This window comes from Delphinus delphis, chromosome 7 (genome assembly GCF_949987515.2).
Source record: "Delphinus delphis chromosome 7, mDelDel1.2, whole genome shotgun sequence".
NCBI classification, from domain to species: Eukaryota; Metazoa; Chordata; class Mammalia; order Artiodactyla; family Delphinidae; genus Delphinus; species Delphinus delphis.
The window spans coordinates 59,717,131-59,744,699 of NC_082689.1; the positions used below are offsets into that span (position 1 = coordinate 59,717,131).

Genomic DNA, 27,569 nt, shown 5'->3' on the forward strand with positions numbered 1-27,569 from the left:
CCTTCAGGAGTAGGACACTTGGCTAGAGAGTGAGCCTCAACCACCTAGCATCTTTAGACATATTCATTCATTTAGTGATTCTGGAAAAGTTTGGGATACTGATTGTAAATGTCAAGTATCTACTAATTAAGACACCATTAACGCCCTCAAAGGTAGGTAAATACATGAAAAATCAAAACAAAAAGTATTATAGTAAGTCAGACTATAATTAATGTTTTACAGCTATTTGTTTTAAATACTAGCTATACCTGGCGAAGCACACCTTCTAGAAGATCACTGTAAGTATTAATAAAATATCAGTGTGCTTTATTTATTCATATATTCCATTGTAAACACAATATGATCTCCTTCTTCTCAGATATAACACTTAAGAAGCCCAAAAAGCTGACGGTTAAGAGAATGACAAGTGGTTATCTATAACCAAATATAGGGTTCTGAAGGTATAAGTTGATTCTGTCAAAAGTCTCAGAAATTTTCACAAATTCTTTTAGGTAATGCATAAAATTCAAAATAGCAGACACACATTTAATGTTACATGTTGTGGAAACTCTACAATGGATTTTTTTCTGGTTACTTTTTTTAATTGAAGTATAGTTGATGTACAATATCATATAAGTTACAGCTGTACAATATAGTGATTCGCAATTTTTAAAGGTTATACTCCATTTATAGTTAAAAATATTCCCTGTGTTGTACAATATATCCTTGAAGCTTATTTTTTTTTAACATCTTTATTGGAGTATAATTGGTTACAATGGTGTGTTAGTTTCTGCTTTATAAGAATCAGTTATACATACACATATGTTCCCATATCTCTTCCCTCTTGCATTTCCCTCCCTCCCACCCTCCCTATCCCACCCCTCCAGGTGGTCACAAAGCACCGAGCTGATCTCCCTGTGCTATGCGGCTGCTTCCCACTAGCTGTAGGTTTTATATTTGGTAGTGTATATATGTCCATGCCACTCTTAACTCCATCCCAGCTTACCTCTCCCCTTCCCCATGTCCTCAAGTCCATTCTCTAGTAGGTCTGTGTCTTTATTCCCGTCCTGAACGTAGGGGTGCATGTATCTTTTCAAATTAGTGTTTTTGGTTTTTTGGATATATACCCAGGAGTGGAATTGCTGGCTCATTAGGTTTTTGAGAAACCTCCATAGTGTTTTCCACAGTTGTTGCACCAATTTACATTTCCGCCAACAGTGTTCCCTTTTCTCCACATCCTTGCCAACAGTTGTCATTTGTGTTCTTTCTGATAGCTTTTGACAGGTGTGAGGTGATATCTCATTGTGGTTTTGATGTGCATTTTCCTGATGATCAGTGATGCTGAGCATCTCTTCATGTGCCTGTTGGCCATCTGCACGTCTTCTTTGGAAAAATGCCTATTCAGGTCTTCTGCTCATTTTTCAGTCGGGTTGTTTGTTTTTGAGTTGTAAGAGCTGCTTATATATATTGGATATTAACCTCTTATCGGTCATATCATTTGTAAATATTTTCTCCCATTCGGTAGGTTGTCTTTTCATTTTGTCAGTGATTTCCTTTGCTGTGCAAAGCTTTTAAGTTTAACTAGGTCCCATTTGTACAAAGGACTTTTTAAAGTTAAGGTAACAAACAGTCAAGAAATGCATATACTTTTTCAGGTCCTCATTACCCATTTGTCAGTGTCAGCACTGATAAAGGAGCAGGTAGGTTTCACAAAGTCAGACAGATGCCTGGTGCATCCACTGTCAATGGGCACAAATGGATGAAAATCATATTTAGCTGAACCCCATATACACAGGTATTTTATAGAGACAGAGGGCAAAAGTTGCTCAAGGTGACTCGGGGAAGCCTCTCCAGAGGAGGTGGGATTTGAATAAAGTCTTTAGGAGGGTTTGATGGGTAGAGAGCAAGCAGAATGGCACTCTAGGCTGGAGCCAAAACCACAGACAAAGGAGTTCAAGGTATTCTGAGTGCCCTAGGATTTTGGCAAAAAGTTCCCCTCACTCACTCATATTTGGAGTTATTTTCTTAGAACCGATTCCCAAAGGTAGAATACCTAGATCATGGTTCTTGCCACAGGTTGACAAATTATTAAGCTTGCACTGAAGGTAACTTTTTTTTTTTAATTTTTTAATTTAATTTTTTTTTATACAGCAGGTTCTTATTAGTCATCAATTTTATACACATCAGTGTATACATGTCAATCCCAATCGTCCAATTCATCACACCACCCCCACCCCCCCGCCACTTTCCCCCTTTGGTGTCCATACGTTTGTCCTCTACATCTGTGTCTCAATTTCTGCCCTGCAAACTGGTTCATCTGTACCATTTTTCTAGGTTCCACATATATGCGTTAATATACAATATTTGTTTTTCTCTTTCTGACTTACTTCACTCTGTAAGACAGTCTCTAGATCCATCCATGTCTCAGCAAATGACCCAATTTCGTTCCTTTTTATGGCTGAACAATATTCCATTGTATACATGTACCACATCTTCTTTAACCATTCGTCTGTCGATGGGCATTTAGGTTGCTTCCATGACCTGGCTATTGTAAAAATGTTGCAATGAACATTGGGGTGCATGTGTCTTTTTGAATTATGGTTTTCTCTGGGTATATGCCCAGAAGTGGGATTGCTGGATTCTATGGTAATTTTTAGTTTTTTTTTTTTTTTCCCCCCGGTACGCGGGCCTCTCACTGCTGCGGCCTCTCCCGTCGCAGAGCACAGGCTCCGGACGCACAGGCTCCAGACACACAGACTCAGCGGCCATGGCTCACGGGCCCAGCCACTCCACGTCATGTGGGATCCTCCCGGACCAGGGCATGAACTCCGTCCCCTGCATCGGCAGGCAGACTCTCAACCACTGCGCCACCAGGGAAGCCCTTATTTTTAGTTTTTTAAGGAACCTCCATACTGTTCTCCACAGTGGCTGTATCCATTTACATTCCCACCAACAGTGCAAGAAGGTTCCCTTTTCTCCCCACCCTCTCCAGCATTTGTTGTTTGTGGATTTTCTGATGATGCCCATTCTAACTGGTGTGAGGTGGTACCTCATTGTAGTTTTGATTTGCATTTCTCTAATAATTAGTGATGTTGAGCAGCTTTTCATGTGCTTCTTGGCCATCTGTATGTCTTCTTTGGAGCAATGTCTATTTAGGTCTTCTGCCCATTTTTGGATTGGGTTTTTTTTTTTTTTAATATTGAGCTGCATGAGCTGTTTATATATTTTGGAGATTAATCCTTTGTCCATTGATTTGTTTGCAAACATTTTCTCCCATTCTGAGGGTTGTCTTTTCATCGTTTATGGTTTCCTCTGCTGTGCAAAAGCTTTTAAGTTTCATTAGGTCCCATTTGTTTATTTTTGTTTTTATTTCCATTACTCTAAGAGGTGGATCAAAAAAGATCTTGCTGTGATTTATGTCAAAGAGTGTTCTTCCTTTGTTTTCCTCTAAGAGTTTTATACTGTCCGGTCTTACAATTAGGTCTCTAATCCATTTTGAGTTTATTTTTGTGTATGGTGTTAGGGAGTGTTCTAATTGCATTCTTTTACATGTAGCTGTCCAGTTTTCCCAGCACCACTTATTGAAGAGACTGTCTTTTCTCCATTGTATATCCTTACCTCCTTTGTCATAGATTAGTTGACCATAGGTGCATGGGTTTACCTCCGGGCTTTCTATCTTGTTCCATTGATCTATGTTTCTGTTTTTGTGCCAGTACCATATTGTCATGATTACTGTAGCTTTGTAGTATAGTCTGAAGACATGGAGTCTGATTTCTCCAGCTCCGTTTTTTTCCCTCAAGACTGCTTTGGCTATTCGGTGTCTTTTGTGTCTCCACACAAATTTTAAGATTTTTTGTTTGAGTTCCGTAAAAAATGCCACTGGTAATTTGATAGGGATTGCACTGAATCTGTACATTGCTTTGGGTAGTATAATCATTTTCACAATATTGATTCTTCCAATCCAAGAACATGGTATATCTCTCCATCTGTTGGTATCATCTTTAATTTCTTTCATTAGTGTCTTATAGTTTTCTGCATACAGGTCTTTTGTCTCCCTAGGTAGGTTTATTCCTAGGTATTTTATTCTTTTTTGTTGTAATGGTAAATGGGAGTGTTTCCATAATTTCTCTTTCAGATTTTTCATCATTAGTGTATAGGAATGCAAGAGATTTCTGTGCATTAATTTTGTATTCTACAACTTTACCGAATTCATTGATTAGTTCTAGTAGTTTTCTGGTGGCATCTTTAGGATTCTCTATGTATAGTATCATGTCATCTGCAAACAGTGACAGTTTTACTTCTTCTTTTCCAATTTGTATTCCTTTTTTTTTTTCTTCTCTGATTGCCGTGGCTAGGACTTCCAAAACTATGTTGAATAATAGTGGTGAGAGTGGACATCCTTGTCCTGTTCCTGATCTTAGAGGAAATGCTTTCAGTTTTTCACTGTTGAGGATGATGTCTGCTGTGGGTTTGTCGTATATTGCCTTTATTATGTTGAGGTAGGTTCCCTCTATGCCCACTTTCTGGAGAGTTTTTATCATAAATGGGTGTTGAATTTTGTCAAAAGCTTTATTGAGATGATCATATGGTTTTTATTCTTCTATTTGTTAATATGGTATATCACATTGATTGATTTGCATATATTGAAGAATCCTTGCATCCCTGGGATAAATCCCACTTGATCATGGTGTATGATCCTTTTAATGTGCTATTGGATTCTGTTTGCTAGTATTCTGTTGAGGATTTTTGCATCTATATTCATCAGTGATATTGGTCTGCAATTTTCTTTTTTTGTAGTGTCTTTGTCTGGTTTGGTATCAGGGTGATAGTGACCTCATAGAATGAGTTTGGGAGTGTTCCTTCCTCTGCAATATTTTGGAAGAGTTTGAGAAGGATGGGTGTTAGCTCTTCTCTAAATGTTTGATAGAATTCACCAGTGAAGCCATCTGGTCCTGGACTTCTGTTTGTTGGAAGATTTTTTTTTTTTTTTTTTTTTGCGTTATGCGTACCTCTCACTGTTGTGGCCTCTCCCACTGCGGAGCACAGGCTCCGGACGTGCAGGGGCAGCAGCCATGGCTCACGGGCCCAGCCGGTCCGTGGCATGTGGGATCCTCCCGGACCGGGGCATGAACCCATGTCCTCTGCATCGGCAGGCGGACTCTCAACCACTGTGCCACCAGGGAAGCCCTGTTTGTTGGAATATTTTTAATCACAGTTTCAATTTCATTACTTGTGATTGGTCTGTTCATATTTTCTATTTCTTCCTGGTTCAGTCTTGGGAGGTTATACCTTTCTAAGAATTTGTCCATTTCCTCCAGGTTGTCCATTTTATTGGCATATAGTTGCTTGTAGTAGTCTCTTAGGATGCTTTGTACTTCTGCGGTGTCTGTTGTAACTTCTCCTTTTTCATTCCTAATTTTATTGATTCCTCTCCCTCCTTTTCTTGATGAGTCTGGCTAATGGTTTATCAATTTTGTTTATCTTCTCAAAAAGCAGCTTTTAGTTTTATTGATCTTTGCTATCGTTTCCTTCATTTCTTTTTCATTTATTTCTGCTCTGATCTTTATGATTTCTTTCCTTCTGCTAACTTTGGGTTTTGTTTGTTCTTCTTTCTCTAGTTCCTTCAGGTGTAAGGTTAGATTGTTTGAGATTTTTCTTGTTTCTTGAGGTAGGCTTGTATATAAACTTCCCTCTTAGAACTGCTTTTGCTGCATCCCATAGGTTTTGGATCGTCGTGTATTCATTGTCATTTGTCTCTAGGTGGCTTTTGATTTCCTCTTTGATTTCTTCAGTGATCTCTTGGTTATTTAGTATTGTTTAGCCTCCATGTGTTTGTGTTTTTTACGTTTTTTCCCCCTGTAATTCATTTCTAATCTCATAGCATTGTGGTCAGAAAAGATGCTTGATATGATTTCAATTTTCTTAAATTTACTGAGGCTTGATTTGTGACCAAGATGTGATCTATCCTGGAGAATGTTCCATGCGCACTTGAGAAGAAAGTGTAATCTGCTGTTTTTGGATGGAATGTCCTGTAAATATCAATTAAATCTATCTGGTCTACTGTGTCATTTAAAGCTTCTGTTTCCTTATTTATTTTCATTTTGGATGATCTGTCCATTGGTGTAAGTGAGGTGTTAAAGTCCCCCACTATTACTGTGTTACTGTTGATTTCCTCTTTTATAGCTGTTAGCAGTTGCCTTATGTATTGAGGTGCTCCTATGTTGGGTGCATATATATTGATAATTGTTATATCTCCTTCTTGGATTGATCCCTTGATCGTTACGTAGTGTCCTTCCTTGTCTCTTGTAACATTCTTTATTTTAAAGTCTATTTTATCTGATATGAGTATTGCTACTACAGCTTTCTTTTGATTTCCATTTGCATGGAATATCTTTTTCCATCCCCTCACTTTCAGTATGTGTCCCTAGGTCTGAAGTGGGTCTCTCGTAGACAACATATATATGGGTCTTGTTTTTGTATCCATTCAGCAAGCCTGTGTCTTTTGGTTGGAGCATTTAATCCATTCACATTTAAGGTAATTATCAATATGTATGTTCCTATGACCATTTTCTTAATTGTTTTGGGTTTGTTTTTGTAGGTCTGAAGGTAATTTTGGATAGGACATTTCTGGATAAACTTCTGGATAAATTCTTAGAAAAATGGTCTATCATTGGCCTCTTGAATATAGCCATTGGCTTTTGTACTAAGAATAACAAATATTAATGTGGAACAAATTAATCAATTAAGACAAAAATTTCCAACAGGAAAACAAATACATTTTCCTAAGTTTGAGATGCATGCTTTGCAAAATGCCCTAAGCCATAATTTTAATAACATAGTAACTCCCAGTTGGGAAATGTAAGATAATTACCATGAGAAAAAGAGTTCTTTATCCTTCACTTTGAAATGGAAATCATGCACTCAGTTGACTTTTGTAGGTCTTCTGCATGTAGGTGTATTTGTCTGGAAATTTAAAAGATACTTTTTTCGGCCTCAAACAACCTAGTAGGCTAAAGCTACAATAAATACAATCTTAGTACCAATACAGGACAAGAGCATTCAAATGATTTTGATACTCTTTAGGGACTCAGGAACCTGAGAACAGCAATATAGTGGGTCTATGATATGCAAAATTCCTATAATAGCAAAAACCTATTAATGTTCTCAAGAATTAAGCCTTTACAAAGCTCATCAAAACAAAAATGATCAAAGGCCTAAAAGGCATATCATATAAAATATGAAAACAAGGCAGAAAAGTAGCATACTACATTAGACATCAAACTCATTTCACATCTGGCTCGTAAACCAGGTTCCCCAAACCCAGCCATCTTTTTTTTTTTAAACCAAGTTGCTCTGATGCAGATGATGTTTTCAATTAGATATGAAAAGTGCATGTCCTGAAAGGCCAAAGAAATAAGTAGTGTGATATATTAAACTTTTAAAATTTGATTGCACTTATATTTTTCTTTCTTCCTCTTTCTGTATTTTTCTAATTTCCTAGAGTGTGCCTAAGAAGGAAAAAACCCAAATTTTAAGGCCTTACTATTATAAGGTATAATAAGGTATTATAAGGTATAATAAGCTGATGGAGCCTTAAGCATACTTTAGAAACGTGGCATTTCTATCTCTGGGTCGTGGTTTTTTATTCAAAGTAATTTGAAAGGCTTTAGAAATACCTGAAACATCTGCAAGTACAATGAGAAGGAATCAAATGTTATTGTGTTCTTTTATTGACTAGAAACTTAAAACTGTGGACACAGTTTTGGGGGAGAAATAAGATGACGATTCTAGCTCACCCTCAGGACAGATTTTCACAGTATCCCTTCAAGAAAGGAGAAACGTCCGGCTGCATATCACAGAGCTCCAACAGCCCCTTGATTAAAGCGTTCAGCCAGACTGGGGTTAATCATTATAAGATTTGGTGTTTATAAGATCAGGCTGTTTTCAGAGAAAGTACCAAGTATCTTGCTCCCATCTGTTTCAATTACATGAGGCTCCAGATTCTGGAAGGGTTGGGTCTGCAGCCATGAAACAGAAACAGCCTAAGTGCAGGAAGGTAGTCACTATCTGAGGTAGTGGTGCTACACCCCTCTCTGGGCACCCACCCAAGATAATAACACTCCACTGCTTACCTATTTTCTTGTCTCTGCCTCTATCTGGCACTGGAAACACTACAAATCTCTGTTTTGTGCAGCTTAAAAATTAAAACAATGACAGGCTGCATTTTAAAGTAAACCTGCTTTCCAAATGAAGAGTAAACTTTTAATATGTTAGTGTCTTACTGCTTAAAACCTGAAACATTTTGAGGTCCAAAAATTTCATTCTTTTTACACAGCGGGGTTCTCTCCAGAATGCAGATGAGGGTGTAGTACCACGAATGGGGAGGAAGGTGAAGGAGACAGCTTCAGATGTTCATGTTTTGGCTAGAAGTGAGGGAAACACTTCTCCATGCGATTTAATCTTTGTATTAAAATATCTTATTTCAAAACTTTGCAAGTAAAATGCCCTGGATGATTCACTACACCTGAAAACACCATAAATAAATGGTCTGTTATCAGTCAGTAACATCATTGCTTTTTCTAACTTATTCTATCATTAGGAGTTTACACCTCAGTGATCTTACCGTATCTTTAAAGAAGGAACATGTGGGATTCTTTATGAAGATACAGAGCAGAGAAAACTCTAAGACTACATAGTTCTTATAAAAACTGTTCTCAGAATATAAAAGCACACACAAACTGGAGTGAAGGACAAGATAGTGAAAGTGGTTTTCCTGTCTGATTTGGGTTGTCGGGTAGGGGAAGTTGTTCCCTTCTTTCCTCATCTCATATGTTTAAGGTGCTTCAGAATAGGATTCCAGAAAAGAAGAGGAAGAAGGAAGGTTTGCAAATTCATCCTATAAGGGACTATTCTGGTCTCAGGAGAGGATAAGAACAAATATTTATTAAGTGCTATATGCTAACTGGTTCATATGTTTTATCTTACTGAACACTCAAAACAACCCTTTGATGAGGTACTTGTATTATTCCCATTTCACAGATGAGGAAAATGAGACTACAGAAGGTTAAGTCTCCTATCTTGGGTCACATGGCTGGCAGGTGGCAGCTTTGGTACCTGAATCCTCTAGTTAACCCCAACGCTATTCTGCCTTCTATGGATAACGTCCTTGTCCTTCTTTCCTCTGGAGTAAGGCTCATTTTTAAAAAGAGCCAATCTGATCATGCCGTTTTTCTATTTAAAACCCTTCAGTAGTTTCCCATTCTTCTTGGAACAAATCCAAACTTCTTAACACTATTCAAAAGGCTCTTCATAATTTCACCCCTGCCTACCTCTCCAGCCTCATTTTCCATTCTCCTTCTTTTTGCTCAGAATGTTTTCCAGTCCCTCAAATATGCCAAACTCTTTTGTTTTACAGATTTTGCCCAATCTGTTCCCTCTGCTTATAGCATGTATTCCTCTCCCTTTTCCTGATGTCCTCATCCTTCAAGTCTCAGCAAAATGTACCAGGCTCTAGCATCTGCTGCTAGAGCTGCAATGTCCAATATGGTAGCCACTAGCCAGATGTGACCATGGAGAGCACTTGAAATGTGGCTAGTCTGAATTGAGATGTGGGAAATACATGCTGGAGTCTGAAGTACAAGAATAAAAAAAGTAAAGTATATTGGTAATAATGTATTACATTGGTAATATGTTGAAATGGGAATATTTTAGATTTATTGGGCTAAATAAATTATTAAAATTAATCTTACCTTTTTCTTTTTACTTTTTAAAATGTAGAAAATTTTAGAATTACATATGTGACTCATATGTCTATGTGCAAGTGCCGCTTTAGGGCATCCTGCACTTCCTTTAGTAGCACATGGTACAGTTGTAATTACTTGTTTACTATCTGACATTTTTACCAGGCTATAAGGTCTAACAGGGAGGGCCATGTTTGTTTTATTCCCCCTGGTGCCCCAGTGCCAACCACAGCAGCTGGCATAGCGTACTTAAATTGAACTGTCGAAATAACGAAGGCTAAGAAAAAGGAGGGACCAGTTGGACAAAGGAAAGTAGCAAAAATACTATCTTCTTTAGCACAAAATATGAATGTGGTCCTTAAATCTTGACGTTAGAAAGAGAGAAAGAAGATGGTGGTTATGAGTTTGGGCTAACAGAATTAAAAAATATATTAGAGATATAAATGAGGCAAATTAACTTGTTCATGAGCAAAAGAATAAAACATTTGTTGAACGCACACTGTGTGCCACGTACCGTGCTGTGAAAACTTTATATGCGTGTTCTAATTTAAACCTCACAACAAACTTAGGAGGTAGGTGCTATTGTTATCAACCCATTTTTCAGATGATGAACCTGAGTCTTAGAGAGGTTAAGTAAATTGCTCAAGGCCACATAACTAGGATGTGGCAAAGCCAGCGTCTGAACTCAAGTGGTCTGGTTCCAGCCTCCTTGTCTGTTTACTCCTCTGGTATATTTCCATAATACAGCTTCCACAGGCGTATAAAGAGAAATCTCTGCCCGTAAACACAGTTTCTACCCTAGCTCTCCTAATCCTTTATTTTTCATAAGCCTCAATAATACTTAAAACCAAAAAAAGCGTTTTGTCAAGTGTTTATTTTTGTCAGACAAGGCAATAAGAACTTTCCATGGATTATTTACTTTCCACAATAACTTCATGAGGTGGACAGTTTTCTTCTTTATTTTAAAGAAAACTAAAAAATAGAGAAGTTAGAAACAACCAAAATATGCAACATTATACAAATGGTTAAAAATAAGTGATGATATATCAGAATTGGGGGATATTTTGTAGCCATTACAAATAATGTTTCATGGAAGAGTTAAAATACGTGGTAAAAATGATTATACTAAAAACCTAATAGCAAGAACATCCTTTCTCACTCCTACTCAACATCATAGTGGGAATCCTAGTTAGTGCAATAAGAAAAATAAATAAAAGGTACTCAGGTTGGACAGAAAGAAATAAAACAGTCTTTATTTGCAGACAGCATGACTGTTCTATGCAGAAAATCGCAAAGAATCTACAAAAGAACTCCTAGTACTAATAAGTGAGTATAGCAAGATCATAGGATATAAGGTCATAAATAAATAACAATTGCCTTTCTATATACCAGTAATAAACAATTGGAATTTGAAATGTAAAAAAATACCTCTTACAATAGCAACAAAAGAAAACTGAAATACTTAGGCATAAATCTAACACAATATGTACAGGATATGTATGCAGAAAACTACAAAACATGGGCGAAAGAAATCAAAGAAGATCTAAATAAGTGGAGAAATATTCCATGTTCATGGATTGGAAGAAGAAACAGATTCTTTGAACAGACCAATCGGTAGAAGTGAAATGGAATCTGTAAAAAAACCAAAACCTCCCTGCACACAAAAGCCCAGGACCAGATGGTTTCACTGGGGAATGCTACCAAACATACAAAGAAGAACTTATACCAATCCTTCTCAAACTCTTCCAAAAGACTGAAGCAGAGGGAACACTCCCAAAGTCATTCTACAAAGCCACCATTACCCTGATACCAAAACCAGACAAAGACATTACCAAAAAAAGAAAAATCCTCAACAAAATATTGGCAAACTGAATCCAACAACACACAGAGGGATCATACACAATGATCAGGTTGGATTCATCACAGGGTCACAAGGATGGTTCAACATACATAAGTCAATTACACCACATCAACAAAAGACAAAAATGACACAATCATCTCAAGAGGTACAGAAAAACCATTTGATAAAATTCAACATCCACTTATGATAAAAACTCTCACCAAAATAGGTATAGAGGGAACATATCTCAATATAATAAAAGTTATTTGTGACAAACCCATAGCCAGCCAGCATAATACTCAGCGGTGAAAAGCTGTAAGCCTTCCCACTAAAATCTGGAACAAGACAAGGATGCCTACTCTCAACACGTCTATTCAACATAGTTTTGGAAGTCCTAGCCATAGCAATCAGACAAGAAAAAGAAAGAAAAAGCATACAAATTGGAAGGGAAGAGGTAAAATTGTCATTATATGCAGATGACATGATACTCTCTATAGAAATCCCTAAAAACTCCACGCAAAAACTATGAGAAGTGATAAATGAATTCAGCAAGGTAGCAGGATAGAAGATTAACATACAGAAATCAGTTGCATTTCTTTACACTAATAATGAAATATCAGAAAGAGAAAGTAAAAAAAAAAAATCCCTTTTAAAATCATGTCAAACAGATGTAGAGAACAAACCTATGGACACCAAGGAGGAAAAGTGGCGGGGTGGTGGTGGTGGTGGTAGTGTGATGAATTGGCAGATTGGGATTGACATGTATACACTAATATATATAAAATGGATAACTAATAAGAACCTGCTGTATAAAAAAATAAATAAAATAAAATTCAAAAATTAAAAAAAAATCACAACAAAAAAATACCTAGGAATAAACCTGACCAAGGAGGTGAAAGAATTATATGCTGAAAACTATAAAACATTGATAAAGGAAATTGAAGATGATTCAAAGAAATGGAAAGATATTCCACGCTCTTGGGTGGAAGAATTAATACTGTTAAAATGGCCATACTACCCAGAGCAATCTACAGATTTAATGCGATCCCTATCAAATTACCCATGGAATTTTTCACAAAACTAGAACAAATAATCCTAAAATTTATATGAAACCACAAAAGACCCAGAATTGCCAAAGCAATCCTGAGGAAAAAGAACCAAGCTGGAGACATAACCCTCCCAGACTTCAGATAATACTACAAAACTACAGTAATGAAAACAGCATGGTACTGGCACAAAAACAGACATATGGATCAATGGAACAGAATACAGGGCGTAGAAATAAACCCACACACCCACGGTCAATTAATCTTTGACAAAGAAGGCAAGAATATACAATGGAGAAAAGACAGTCTCTTCAGCAAGTGGTGTTGGGAAAGCTGGACAGCCACATGTAAATCAATGAAGTTAGAACACTCCCTCATACCATACACAAAAATAACCTCAAAATGGCTGAAAAACTTAAAGACATGACACCAGAAAACTCCTAGAAGAAAACATAGGAAAAACATTCTGACATAAATTGCAGCAATGTTTTCTTAGGTCAGTCTCCCAAAGCAAAAGAAATAAAAGCAAAAATAAACAAAGAGGACCTAAATCAAATTTATAAGCTTTTGCACAGCAAAGGAAATTGTAAACAAAACGAAGACAACCTATGGACTGGGAGAAAATATTTGCTAACAATGCAACCAAGAAGGGCTTAATTTCCAAAATACACAAACAGCTCAAACAACTCAATACCAAAAACCAAATAACCCAATCAAAAAATGGGCAGAAGACCTAAATAGACATTTCTCCAAACAAGGCATACAGGTGGACAAGAGGCACATGAAAAGATGCTCATCATCACTAATTATTAGAGAAATGTAAATCAAAAACTACAATAAGGTATCACCTCACACTGGTCAGAAAGGCAACAATCAAAAAGTCTACAAATAATAAATGCTGAGAGGGTGTGGAGAAAAGGGAACCCTCCTACACTGTTGGTGGGAATGTAAATTGCTGCTGCCACTATGGAGAACGGTATGGAGGTTCCTTAAAAAGCTAAAAATAGAGCTACCATCTGATCCAGCAATCCCACTCTTGGGCAGGTATCTGGAAAAGACGAAAACTCTAATTAGAAAAGATATATGCACCCCAATGTTCATCGAAGCACTATTTACAATAGCCAAGACATGGAAGCAACCTAAATGTCCATCAACAGATGAATGGATAAAGCAGATGTGGTACCTATATAAAATGGATATTACTCAGCCATAAAACTGGAAGAAATAATGTCATTTGCAACAACATGGATGGACCTAGAGATTATCATACTAAGTGAAGTAAGTCATACAAAGACAAATATCATATGATATCACTTATTTGTGGAATCTCAAAAAGGATACAAATGACCTTATCTACAAAACAGAAACAGACTCTCAGACATAGAAAATAATCCTATGATTACCAAAAGGGAAGGGGGATGGGATAAGTCAGGAGTTAGGGATTAACAGATACAAACTACTATATATTTAATATATAAACAACAAGGACCTATTGTATAGCACAGAGAACTATATTCAATAACTTGTAATAACCTATAATGGAAAAGAATATGTGTACATACGTACATATAGATACATACATATATATGTAACTGAATTACTTTACTGTACACTTGAAACTAACACATTATAAATTAACTATACTTCAATTTAAAAAGCTTGAAAAAATAAAATGGGCAAAAGATCTTAACAGATGTCTCAACAAAGAAGACATACAGATGGCAAACAGCATATGAAGAGTTGTTCAACATCATTTGTCAGTAGGAAAATGAAAATGAAAACAAGAATGAGATACCACTACATTCCTATATTAGAATGGCTAAAATACAGAAAACAGACAATACCAATTGCTGGTGAAGATGCAGAGCAAAGTAACTATCATTCATTGTTAGTGGGGATGCAAAATGGTACAGCTACTTTGGAAGACAGTTTGGCAGTTTCTTACAAAGCTAAATATAGTCTGACAGTACAATCCAGCAATTGCACTCCTAAGTATTTACCCAACTGATTTGAAAATTTATGTTCACACAAAATCTGCTCACACATGTTTATGCCAAGAAATGGAAGCAACGAAGATGTCCTTCAATAGGAGAGTAAACAAACTGTGGTACGTCTATACAATGGAATGCTATTCAGTGATAAAACAAATGCTCAAGCCATGCAAAACACTGAATCTTAAATGTACATTTCTAAGTGAAAGAAGCCAGTCTACATACTATTTATTTGACTTTCTGAAAAAGGCAGAATTATAGAGAGAAAAAACCAGGTTTTTTCTGGTGGTTGCCAGGGCTTCAGATAAGGATGGATAGGTGAAACACAGACAGATTTTTAGGACAGTGAAAGTGTTCTGTGATACTGTAAAGGTGGACACATGATATTATGCATTTGTCAAAATGCATAGAACTTAGCACCCGGAGTGAAAGTTAATATATGAAGATTAAAACTACGATTTGGGAGGTTAGGGATTCCAGGATGGAATGCATACTGTGACAAAAGAATTTGATTGTATTACAAATGTACGAAATAACCTCCATGAAGGGAGTAGGGTGAGGGAGGTAGGGAAGGTGCTGACTTAGATAGTTTTAGAAATGAGCAGTCTGTAAGACTAAAGGCAAAACACCATACATAAGCACTCCATTCTAACTGATAAAGTTTGTTTCTCATAGGGGTACAGGTAATCAAAACCACGATACATATATGCTGGAATTAGACAATTAAATAGATGACAGATGGTACAAGTCAAATTTCTCAATGTTAGAGTGAGAAGTTTCAAACAAGCAAGAAGAAAAGGCTAGAATGGTCCATTTGGTAATGGATTACAGTTAGAGAAATCGGTATGAACTCATACTTGGCTAAATATAGATACAGATAGATGTGTGTATATATATATGTATTTATAGATATGCTTTATGCACAAGTTAGTATACCCACATATATTTCCTTGCTCTTTTAGCTGAGAGGGCTTAGAAGCAATAACATCTCAGTAGTAACAAACACACATACCACCCAGATCTTGGTTTCTAACACCAAGATCTTCAATAAAAGGAACCAAGGATCCTTGACAAAACGGCTACTGCTAAGATGGGGACAGGGAATATACAAGCATCTAGTTGTGTCAAAAAATGTCCAAAAATATAAACCAAAACGAAATACGATTATGGAATATGTCAATGAAACACAGGAGCCAACTTAAAGAGCTACCGGTGGCCAATGCTGGAACAACTTGACTAAGAAAATAAATAATGGCTTATAACTCAAAATATAAAATAAATACCTATGAGTCTATGCTGATATGAAAAACGGTTGAATAAATAAATAAATGTGGTAGAAGAGACAATCTCCCATGAGAAGAATTTCAAATGATTTATGTAGATATCTGCTATCAAGGAGGTAGAGCATAACTCCCTTCTCAAGTGTGGGCTGTGCATAGTGACTTCCTCTCAAAGAGTTCAGTCTGGAAAGGGGATGACTTTACAGTAGAGAAACTTGGAAAATACTACCTTAACCAAATAATCAAAGTCAATGTTAACAACGATGAATCACCTTGACAGTATATATTCTTGATATGGTGTGATGAAAATGGTACATCTGTTGTCTTTCCCAGAAAACCTATCATCTGAGTCTGATCTTGAAAAAATATCAGACAAATCCCAAGTGAGGAACATTCTCCTAAATACCTGACCAGTATCCCTCAGATTGGCCAGTTCGTCAACAACAAGGAAAGTCTGAGAAACTGGAACAACCAAAGGAGTCTAAGGAGACAGGACCACTAAATATGAAGTGATATCCTGGAAGGGGTGCAGGAACAGAAAAAGGACACTACGTAAAAACAAAGGAAGTCTGAATAAACAATAGACTTTCGTTACTAATAATGCATCAATACTGACTCATAAAAATGCTAAAAGATAAAAATTGTCAATTCATAATTCTCTATCCTTTAAACTATCCTCTAGGAATGAAGGTAAAAGAAAGACCTTCTCAAACGAAGAAAAGCGTTGGTGAATTTGTAGCCAGCAGACCTGTTTTATGAGAATTTCTAGGGGAAGTTCTTCTGTCAGAGAGGAAATGATACCAGTCAGAAACTTAGAACATCAGAAATGAAGGAAGAACAACAGCAACGTAACCAAAAATAATTCCAAAAATGGGAAGGGGATGAAGTGAAAACTGACTTTAAAAGAGATAGATGGCTGTTTGAAAAAAAAAATTATTGCAGAGGAAATTCATTCTCCAATATGGTTGGGACAATATTAAAGTCCTTTCAAAAACTTCACTGAAAAAGGTAGGATATGAAACTATATATACAGTGTAAACTAAAATTTGTTTCTATGTATTAAATATAGAAACACTCAGAGCTCTGGGTGGTGGCATTTTAGGAGATTTTAAAAAACAGTTTTATGTTTCCAAATGTTCAACAGAAGTACTACTACACTTATTATCAGGGAAAGATAACCATGATTTAAAAATCCACTGTCTTGCTGGACTTCGTCTTAGACTCTTGGCATAAACGTTTCCCTTTAGGCACACAATATAAGCTTCAATGACTCATCTGAATGTAAATCTGGCTCACAGACTTTAAACCAAATAGATAAAAAAGAAGAATTCCTGTAATATCCTAGGACACATAGGCTTGCTGCTATCATCTACTGGCTCAGAACCCACATCTAAGTATCTCAAAAGACTTATTAACAAGATCAAATCTTGTTAATTTCCACATCATACGTGTTAAGAAGACAGTGAAAAAGAAATTATGACGCTGATTGAAGGGAATGCATGTAGTTTTTAAAGCACAATGCTTAGTGCAATCAAACCTGTTGCAAAATGTGATGTCAACATTATTCTCCTAACTGCTTCTGTCCTATTTCTTCATACACAAGGGATGAAGACTAACCCCCAAATGTGATATTGATTGCATTATGCTGTTATCTGAGTACACCAGAGGAAGGAGACTGATATTTCAGAAGTCAGCTGAATGTGCGTCACCGGGGAGGAATAGTGAACAGCTACTATTTCCTGTCCTGCCTTCTTCCAGGGCCAGACCTCCCCACTGTCAGAGCTGAGCCCACAGTGGTATCTCACCCACACTGACTCAGAATTGGGGTAGAGGGACCGCAGGACCTACACTAGATCAGTCCGTGTCCTTCCCCAAGGTTTTCTAACAGTAGCTGCTGGGAAAAAAACAGGAATATTTGGTGACCATGTTTCCAGGCTTGGGGAGAGGTGGAAGTAGAGCCCTTGGCCTCTATTAGCCCAAGGCCAGCGCCACACCAGCTCTTCCTGTGGACTTTGCCTTTGAACTGGCTTAAAATGGGTTTCTGCCACCTGTATCCTCCATAGTTTGGAGTTATATAGTAACTTAGTAACTGCATTCTTTTGAATCAGGAAAACATCGGGGGTGGTGAATAATGAAACTTTCTTTTTTCAGAAATCCTTTGGGTTCAAGTGACGTGGCTCTTACAATGTGTGAGGTATCTTGGCACTTAACTCCAGTCTCTCTCAGTACCACATTCTGATACAATTATCCGTTTAACCAGTCTCTGTCCTAGGCTGTTTAAGCTGTTAGGCTGTTTGCTCTTTGAAGTCAAGAATTCGTTTTATTGGACTTTGTAGCTCCAGAACCAAAGTTTGTATCTGCGTGGCACACAGTGGGCACTTAATACATGTCAGTTGATTTTAAAAGAATTAAATATAATCATTTTTCCCCTATTACGGAATTACTTCACTCCTTCAAACTTAATTGGAAATTTGTGGCTTGGCTGGAAAAATTAATTTAAGGAAAAGGGGGTTATTAACCCATTTAGTAGCATAAGAAACTACAAAGAGAATGAGTAAACTAATTAAGAAAACAAATTGTTTCAAGCAGGTCATAGCCATTTAAATCATATAGAAATAACTTGTGGGCTGAGTTACAAATAATATGCCACTACCTATTCATCCTAGGTCCCTGAGGATGTCTATTAAGTCACACTGTTAGCTTGATTCATTTACTATTTCTACCTGAAATATTCTATAAATCAACTTTTCATTAACCTTTTATTTGAAAGGTGATACCTGCAGTTATACACAAAATTTGCTCACAAACATAAATTCTCTTAAAATCTACAAAATATAACAGAAGGGGGGAGCCAAACCTAATAAAATTCTTGCTTATTTTTGTCTTGTATTTAACTCTTTCAGAAACATTCTAATTTTATTCATGCCCCAGGCACATACTACTCAGTATAAATACCTAAAATCAAATCTCATTACCACTCTCTAATCTAATGTTTATTATCATTAACGATTGACTGGACAGGGGTACAGTACAAAAGCCTACTCATACCTCACTCCTGGATACTGTCTAGCATAACGACCTTCAAACTAGGTGTCCAAATTCACTTCACCCTCAGTCTTCCCTTTCTTAGCTGTTGGAGCTGCATCCTTCTGCGTGATTGGGCCAAGAACCCTGAAGTCGTCCTTGACTTCTCTCCTTCTCTCTCACCTCACATTTAATTCATCAGAAGATCCTAGGGCTCCATTTTCAAAATCCACCCAGAATGTAACACTTTCCACGGCCTCCAATGTGACTACAATCTCTCTCTCTCCCCATGAGGCACCACATGAGCTGCTCAGGAGTCAGAGTTTAGTGACATTGCTATGTAAAACTATTTCCATTCTCACCTGCTGATTTACGTGAACAAGCTTTTCCAGTGCTTACATATCTAAAAACCAAGAAGTGGAGGACTGATGTTAACCCCCTGCTGCCTATAGATAACAAATTCATTTTTAAAAAGCACCCAAGTCATTCAATGATGCCTTTACAGTTATAATTTAATATTTAATAATTATTTCTAAATATATATAAAATATTTATTTTGTTTTGACAATTGTATACTATTACTAACTATCATTCAACTCAGAAGAAAAATTTTAAAGGAAACTTACGGTCATTAGAAATTTTAAAACATTAAGCTTTAAATATATACTTATTTTTGATACATGGAAGTATAAGAGTGTGATCAATAAGAGACTTTCAATCGTAAAAATACATTACAACTTGGAGGTGCCACGTTAACCCTGGGCAGCTCACATTTGGACACTTAACACGAAGGAAGATTATCTTCCGTTTTATTTAAGACACTTATGTTTGGGTCTTTGTTACTGTAGCTAAATCTGTATATTGACTAATACACTGTCGTAATTTAAAAGTAATCAGGTCTGGACAAAGATTCATTACAATAGGATAAAATTCTACGTGGCAAACAGAATGGGAATATAGTTTAAAGGAGAAAAAGAAGTAATATAACATTGCCAACTGTTACAGAAGAGCTTATTCATATATTTTTTAAATGATGAGTAACAAGATATTTCCCATAATGTCCAACTCTGGGCTAATACACAGTAAGCATTCTATAAAAACTTGCTAGTTAATAGAATCACTTCTTGGGGAAAGCTGTTTGACTTACAGGATTGGGACTTAATATCTTTCTATGGACTTGCAGATCAGATGCCCCTTCATTTAGTAAAGTGAAATTATCAACAACATATTAGATTGGAAGATATATGAATGGATGAATGAATCAATGAATCAATGAGTTGGATATTTTGGCTAATTCAGAGGTTCCCAAGTACCAGTTATCTTACAAAAGAAAATAAAATTTACTATTAATATTTCCACTTTCATCCAAACATTTTGCGCCATGTAACTAAAAACTTCAGCTGTAAGGTTAGACGTGTAGAAACACCGGAATGGCCACCAGAGGGAGCCCAAGTGTTTTTCTGAACATACCAGACACCAAAAAGAAAACATAAAGCTGGGGGAACAGGGGACGGGTGCGTGTAGGGGAAGGGACCATTACCGGTTTCAGTCAAAAGAATATCTTGTTGAATGACACAGCCATTTTTGCAATATGTTACAAATTCCTTTACTAGGTAGTTGTACATTGCAATGCTTTGAAAATTTAAATAGAAGAATTTGTTAATATAATATTAAAAAAGCTCACATACCCTAAAACTAGAAGGTGCAGGGTGGACTGCCATGATGACATCCATGATTCTCTGCTGGGCCCCCAAACGAGCCAGGTGCCTTCTCCAGCTTATCTTCTTTACTCTCTTACTGCTCTTACTCTCTACCCCATCCGTCTTTGTAGTCAACTTTGGGTGTGGTTTCCTCACTTTGTTTGGGATTGGGCTATCAAATTACAGCACCAAATCAGTGCTTGGTGTGACTTGGGAATTGTTCATTCTCTTAGCTGAGTTACAAGGACATTAAGATGAATGACTTTTCATTTGGCATCTTGCCGTCTTCCCAGAATTGAGCACTGGACCAAGTCCTAATAGGACGCAAGCTTTTATAAGGTTTCCCAGACCCAATCTCCTCCTAAACCAGAACCTACTGGACAGCCTCAGAGATCCCCAGTCTAGGATAATATCCCTGGACTGAGGTTACCAACAAGGGTGTGATTTCCTTTGGAATGAACCTCCAGGGAAGCTTAATGTAGTGTTTTATGTTTGGGAGCAGTGTAAAGTTTGGGAATTTCCCCCCTGCTTTACCTTATTTGATCTCCCAACAATCCTTTTGCTGTGGTTCACTGGGGAAATCACCATTTTATCGATGAGGAAACTGAGGGTCAGAGTGCTAAGACTTGTTCAGTGTTGCTGGCTATTAAGTGTCAGGGACAGAAGCTGAGGCACCTCTGGGGACACAGACTATAACAATGAATATGTATTGAATCCAGTCATGTTAGTATATTCTGAGACAGAAATAAAATTCTCATCTTCCTTTCTGTCAAATTACAAATAGGTAGAAAGTCGGATGGAAGTGCATTTAATGGCTTAGCACCTGTTTTACGGGGTATTTTCATAGTATGTTTTCCTAAGTTTCTTTTCCATGTCTGGATGGGATAATTTTATCATGTATGCAAATAAATTAGCAGAAACCAGATTAAATTCCACAAGGTTAGGTCCTCTGCTGAATGCTGCTAGATTTAACATGTTGATTAAAGCCTTGACTATGGAATCAAAAGCATTCTTATTAAATCTGACAATGATACCCAATTGGGTGGGGTGGCTGGCACTTAGGAAAACTGGAATGAAATTTAAAATAACCTTGACAAATGGAAAAGGAAAAAGAGGTCAAAATTCAACTGAAAGCTTTGCAGAGTGATTCATTCAAGAGAAGGGGGAAAAAAACAAAGGAGAACCACAGAAATCAGAGAGCACTGACTGGGCAATTATAGCAGAAAAGGAGCTGGAGATCAGAGTGAACAATAGGCTTCAAAGGCATCAGCTCCAGATCTGTCATTTTTAAAAGGAAGGCATGATATTGGGATGTACAAATAGGGGGAAATTCAAGCTAATTCCCCATCTGCATTCAAAACAGATCAACCTTTAGTTAACGAAAAAAAAAAAAGGTGTTTTGTTGGAACCCTGAAATGCCTGATGCTTAGAAGTCAGATTTTGACTTTGCAAGGGCTCCTAGCAAGTAGAGTCCAAAATAATGAAAAGTTTTTTATTTTGAAAGGTTTTGAAAAGCTCTGGTACTCTCTTCCTTTGTTCATGCATCGTTCTCCTTTCCCTTCCACCTGGGTAACATCTACGTTCCATCAAGAGCGCGCGGAGGCATTTCCTCCTCTTCCGGGAGGCCTGCTCTGAGCCCCTCCCCTTCTCCTGAGAACCACACAGCCCCATGTGCCTCCTGAGAGTATGTAGGGGTGCCAGCACTGGCGCTTGGCCTGCCTCATCTCACTAATCCTCCTGGCAGGCCCCTCGGCTTCCACCGCTATGCCACTACTCCCACACTACTGTTACTTTTACCCTGTAGCTGGGGAAACAGAGGAGTAAGAGGTTAACTAACTTGTCCACCTTCACATGGTTAGTAAGTGGCAGAGCTGGACTTGACTCAAGCCCGCAGAGCCTCTAAGGCCACGCGGTCATGCCACGGCCTCCCGACCACACGTGCCACAGCGCTGCAGCGTGCTGGCTTGTGTTCACACGTCTGCTTCCGTCCCCGGCTGCAACTCCCTGAAGGTGCTACACTATTTTCATGGCTCCACGCGGCGCCTGGGATCCATCAATACATATGCATTCGATTAAAGGCCTTCAAGCAACTAGACAGCACATTCTACGGGTACTTCTGAATCATTCTCTGACTGAAGGAAAACTGAAAATAAAACAAACGCTGGAGAGAACTTGAACATTTATAAAAACGGGCAATAAGAATTCTGAACAAAGCCTGATCATATTACGAAAAGTCGGTGTTACGATTTTCTTTTCTGGAAATTCTAAAGAATGAAAATGGTTAAATATAAATTTATATATACATCTGCATGTGTCCATATATGTACATATGGGTGTGTATATGTGCATCTATCTGTAATGTAATTTTACCTGAAGGTAAAGAGAACAACTATAGAATATTTTAATATCTATGGACTCAGGGCAGTCTTGACACCGAATTATTAGAAAAGAATCCAAATCCTAAATGACATGTAATCACTAGATTAATTTATCCTACCTGAGAACACTACAATTTTCTCTCCTAAACCTAAGATGTATTTTGCAAATAATTTGGTTTCAATTTGTCAAAACAAGGACAATAAACATTCAAATGCATCAAACATAAAAGATACTATATATTTTATTCCCACAGTCAATCAAGATAACATGCTAGCAGCGCCAAGTGCCTGGTGGTGAACATAATTGCCTGCAGCACAGAACAAAATATTTCTGAAGACAGCAGTGTACTCTCCCATAACTCTGGAATCAGCAGTGTAGTGTCTTACTATCAACATGACATTATGTTCCTGGCCCTGCTGAGAGTGGAACTAATTCTCAGCAGGAATGCCAATAGTGAACAGCCTCACCTCAAGGCCGTGGCATTTGTTAAAGTGAGAGCAGGGAGAGGCTGCTGGCTAGAGAGATTGGGGAATATCATTTCTTTTATGATTATTATTTTTAACCATTAAACACTACCCAGGTTCTCTGTGATATCTTGCCCAAGTCAAATTCTGACTACAGAAAACACTGAGAACATATTCAAAGCAAGGTTATGTGGTTAACTCAGCAGCAGCCCTAGATCAGCATGGCAGCAATACTCAAAGGCTCTCCTCCTAAAAATGTAGAGACACCGACATTAGAACACTGAATCAGTCACCAAATATAATTTGTAATATTATAAAAATAACTCTAAAATATATTTGCGAACCACCACCCCAATACACCCCGATAGGTGCTCTTTCATCAAGCAAACTCACAGCTTGCAGGTCCTGTGAACACTGCTGAAGAACATTCAGAGGCAACAAACACATGGCATAATTGACAAGAAGATCAGATGTTCAGAGAGTTCCCTGCACTTACTATTTACTATGTAGATGAAGGTCAAGTACACATCATCTTAAAAATTCAATCAGAAACAGAAACAGACTTACAGATATAAAAAACAAACTTAAGGTTACCAGAGGGGGAACGTGGCGGGGAGGGATAAATCAGGGGCTTGGGATGAACGTACACACACTACTATATATAAGACAGATAACCAACAAGGACCTACTGTATCACTGAATATTGAGTGATATTCTACTACTCAATATTCAGTGATAACCGATAGAAGAATCTAAACAAGAATGAATATATGTATATTTATAACTGAGTCACTTTGCTGTACACCTGAAACTAACACAGCTTTGTAAATCAACTACGCTCCAATAAAATTTTAAAAAGAGAGAAAAAAAAATTCAATCAGTATGCCACTGCAGAAGCTAGAGAGAGATGGCACAGGCCAGCTTTTATATGAGGAGAGGAAGGGATGGAATGAAAAGCAGAAAGAAATTCAGCAAGGGCCTCTTGCCCCATAAAATGCATAATTCACAAACACAAAAACAAACATTTCTTCAGAGACCAAGAGCTGAAGTTGTCCTTGGCCCCTTCGACATTAACAGGCTGTTTTTTTCCCGGGAGGTGGGGCTTGCTGAGCTATGCGTTCTAATAGGCCAGCTAAGGAATGAGTATTTACGCACTACAAACGCGTAATTTCGGGCCAGCAACACCGCTAAATCTAATCTTCTCTTGGGTGATAAGCAACTTGTCCTTCAAATGAAAACGAGCCGCTCAGGGTTTTCTGCCTTCAAGCGTTTGGTTGGTTTGCTGTGTAGAGCTTCGTACCCTCAGCCAGTCACATGTGTGTTGCTTCAGTGTGGTGACGGTGCTGGTTAAAACATTCTCACCCTAGACCAGAGGGAAGTGGCTGCTGGGGTAAAGCTGTGAACTCTGGCCAGGATGTCCCAATCAGCTCTGGACGCCTACCAGTCACGTTTTAAAGTAGGATTTTAAAAACTGTGTTCCACCAGAAACTGTTGGTTTGAATTCAATTTGAAAGCTGGAGTTGAAAGGTTTTACACAGTTTTATGGGGTTTTCTAAGTTTTTTTTAAAATATTTTAAGTCTCTATAAGGATACACAACTTCCTTTTTCTTCATCTGACCCTGAATCATAGCCAGTCTACAATGGTAAAATAAGACACCATCATTTAATTGGTGGAAAATATTCTAATCTGTTTTCTCTAACCTTGAAAAAGAGCAATAGAGATAAATGTTACTATAGTCCCTAAAAATTCCTAAAATTTCTAAACTATTGACCCTAGTAATTACTTATTATTGCTCTCTCCTTAATGAGAATTTTCACAAAGCATGTAAACCATGTCCTTACCATTTGCCATTTAAAACCTTATGTCTTTATAATAATTGCCAAAAATTATTCTTCATGTAAATAACCCATGATTTTTTAAAAGTTTGGGAAGATTTAAGTAATCTTCTTAAAAGGAGACCAACCAAATAGCTCTACAAAACCCCCAGTCTTGCTTGTCATTAGCATCTAGCATCAGTTCTTCCAGTGCTTGGGAAACCTCTGGGCTCTGAGTTGATAGTGCTTTATATTGGGAATGTATCCTTGCGTATTTCACAAGAAGCTTACTAATCACACTGTCAACGTTATCACTGCCTAAAAAATGAAGCCCTCAAATGACCCTTTTGGAAACAAGATGTTTGTAAATCAGAGAATGGGATTCTTTTGATATCTTCCTGAGTCTATTTTCTGGCTCCTTCCACACTGAGGAAGAAACGTATAAACTTCTAAAACTACAAAACTCCTTATCAGTTGCCTCTCAAAAGAATGGAGCACAGTAAGCAACAAACTCTATCTACGCAGCAAAATATTATAGACAAGCTCATTCCGTCAAAGGGCAACCGTAACATTCAACTAGAAAGCGTTCTTTTCATTGCGATTTTTATGTTCTGTGTTAAACATGGTCAGTCAGGTATGCCACTTATAGGAGACAGAAAAATAAAATAAAATTTAAACAGATCAAAGAGAAGAATCTATAAAACCAACAAGCCCAAACAATTGCAACCCTGACAAAATGGTCTTCTTGCTTTATTGGTTCAATGTTAATTTTTCTAACATTTTTATCAATTATTTTACAGGTTCCAGTATCCTGTGTCATCTAAAGTTGAATGATGTCCCTATGAATTATAATAAGTAGTAGACAAAATAACCCAGCAAGTTAACTGCCGACCTATTTGTTTCTATGGAAGTGCAATTTATGAAAAGAAAGTTCTTTTTATGAAAGGTAAGGCTCGGTCTGGAAATAAAATATAGCTGGCAAGGCAGCTCAAAACACCATTTACTGACGTTTGCATATTTGATTGAAAGTTAAACATGGTGATTAACAAAATCAGGAGTAGAGCTAGAAAAAAGAATTTATTCTTTCCATAAAGAATCTGTTTGGACACTGAGACAATAGTCTAAGTGCTTTTGTTTCAGTCCACAGGCATATTATTGCTATTTAGAGAAACATAAAGGGAATATAATATTGCCCAGCATGTAGTTAAAGAGGGTAACGGATGAAAGAAATCATCCTAACACAACTTGTCTCTCTTTTTCTTTTTAAAGTAAGACATTTCTGTATTGCTTGTTTTTGCTTTTGTTTTCTTTTAAATATATTTATTTATTTTACTTATTTATTTTTGGCTGTGTTGGGTCTTCATTGCTGCACACAGGCTTTCTCTAGTTGCGGCAAGTGGGTGCTACTCTTTGTTGCGGTGCGCAGCTTCTCATTGTGGTAGCTCCTCTTGTTGTGGAGCACGGGCTGTAGGCGCATGGGCTTCAGTAGTTGTGACACGCGGGCTCAGTAGTTGTGGCTCGCGGGCTCTAGAGTGCAGGCTCAGTAATTGTGACGCATGGGCTCAGCTGCTCCGCAGCATGTGGGATCGTCCTGGACCAGGGATCGTCCTGGACCAGGGCTCGAACCCATGTCCCTTGCATAGGCAGGCAGATTCTTAACCACTGCGCCACCAGGGAAGTCCCCAACTTTTCTCTTATAAAGGAAAAAATTCAATTAACATTAACACCACTTTAAGGCTCTTAGGCTTCTTTTTATCTTTCTAGAGCTTCAACTCTACTCATGAATGTCTTTCATCTCATTTGCTTTATTTTGACTGATGGCATTGGAGAGCTTTCCTAATAGCATGTGGTGATGTTGTATCCACTCTACTTCCCGAAGCAGGGAAAGGACAGAAAAGGGAGACAGTTCTGTAACACTGTCACTTGGGTACAGCAACTGCGGAACACAATGACAAGTCAATACAATTGAGAGCCACCAAGCACCACTTCAGATGAATCCCTACACACTTCCGTATTAACCCTTCCATGTTGTTGTCTAAATTTAGATTCCAGTTAATGTCATTATCATTTGCATGCAAAGACAATGCCGCTACACCCCTACCAGCCTTAGAAGGAGTACTTGGCACTGGTTCTTGGTGACAGGTTTATCCTAAAGCACCTACTCTCTTACCTGTTTGCCCTGACCAATTCGAGCAATTCATTATTTTCAACTTCAAAGAGAAATATTGACTCTAGTGCACTTGGATACAATTATAAAATCAACTGGCCTGAAATCTCATATTTTGTATTCCTACTAAGGAAAAACAGCTCA

At 37.6% G+C, this 27,569-nt stretch overlaps 1 protein-coding gene across 2 annotated transcripts in view; it reads right to left on the reverse strand.

The window, feature by feature from the left end:
• The window catches only part of RAPGEF4 (Rap guanine nucleotide exchange factor 4), a 317,882-nt gene that overhangs the window by 105,245 nt on the left and 185,068 nt on the right, over window positions 1–27,569 (reverse strand). The gene's annotated exons all lie outside the window — the stretch shown is intronic.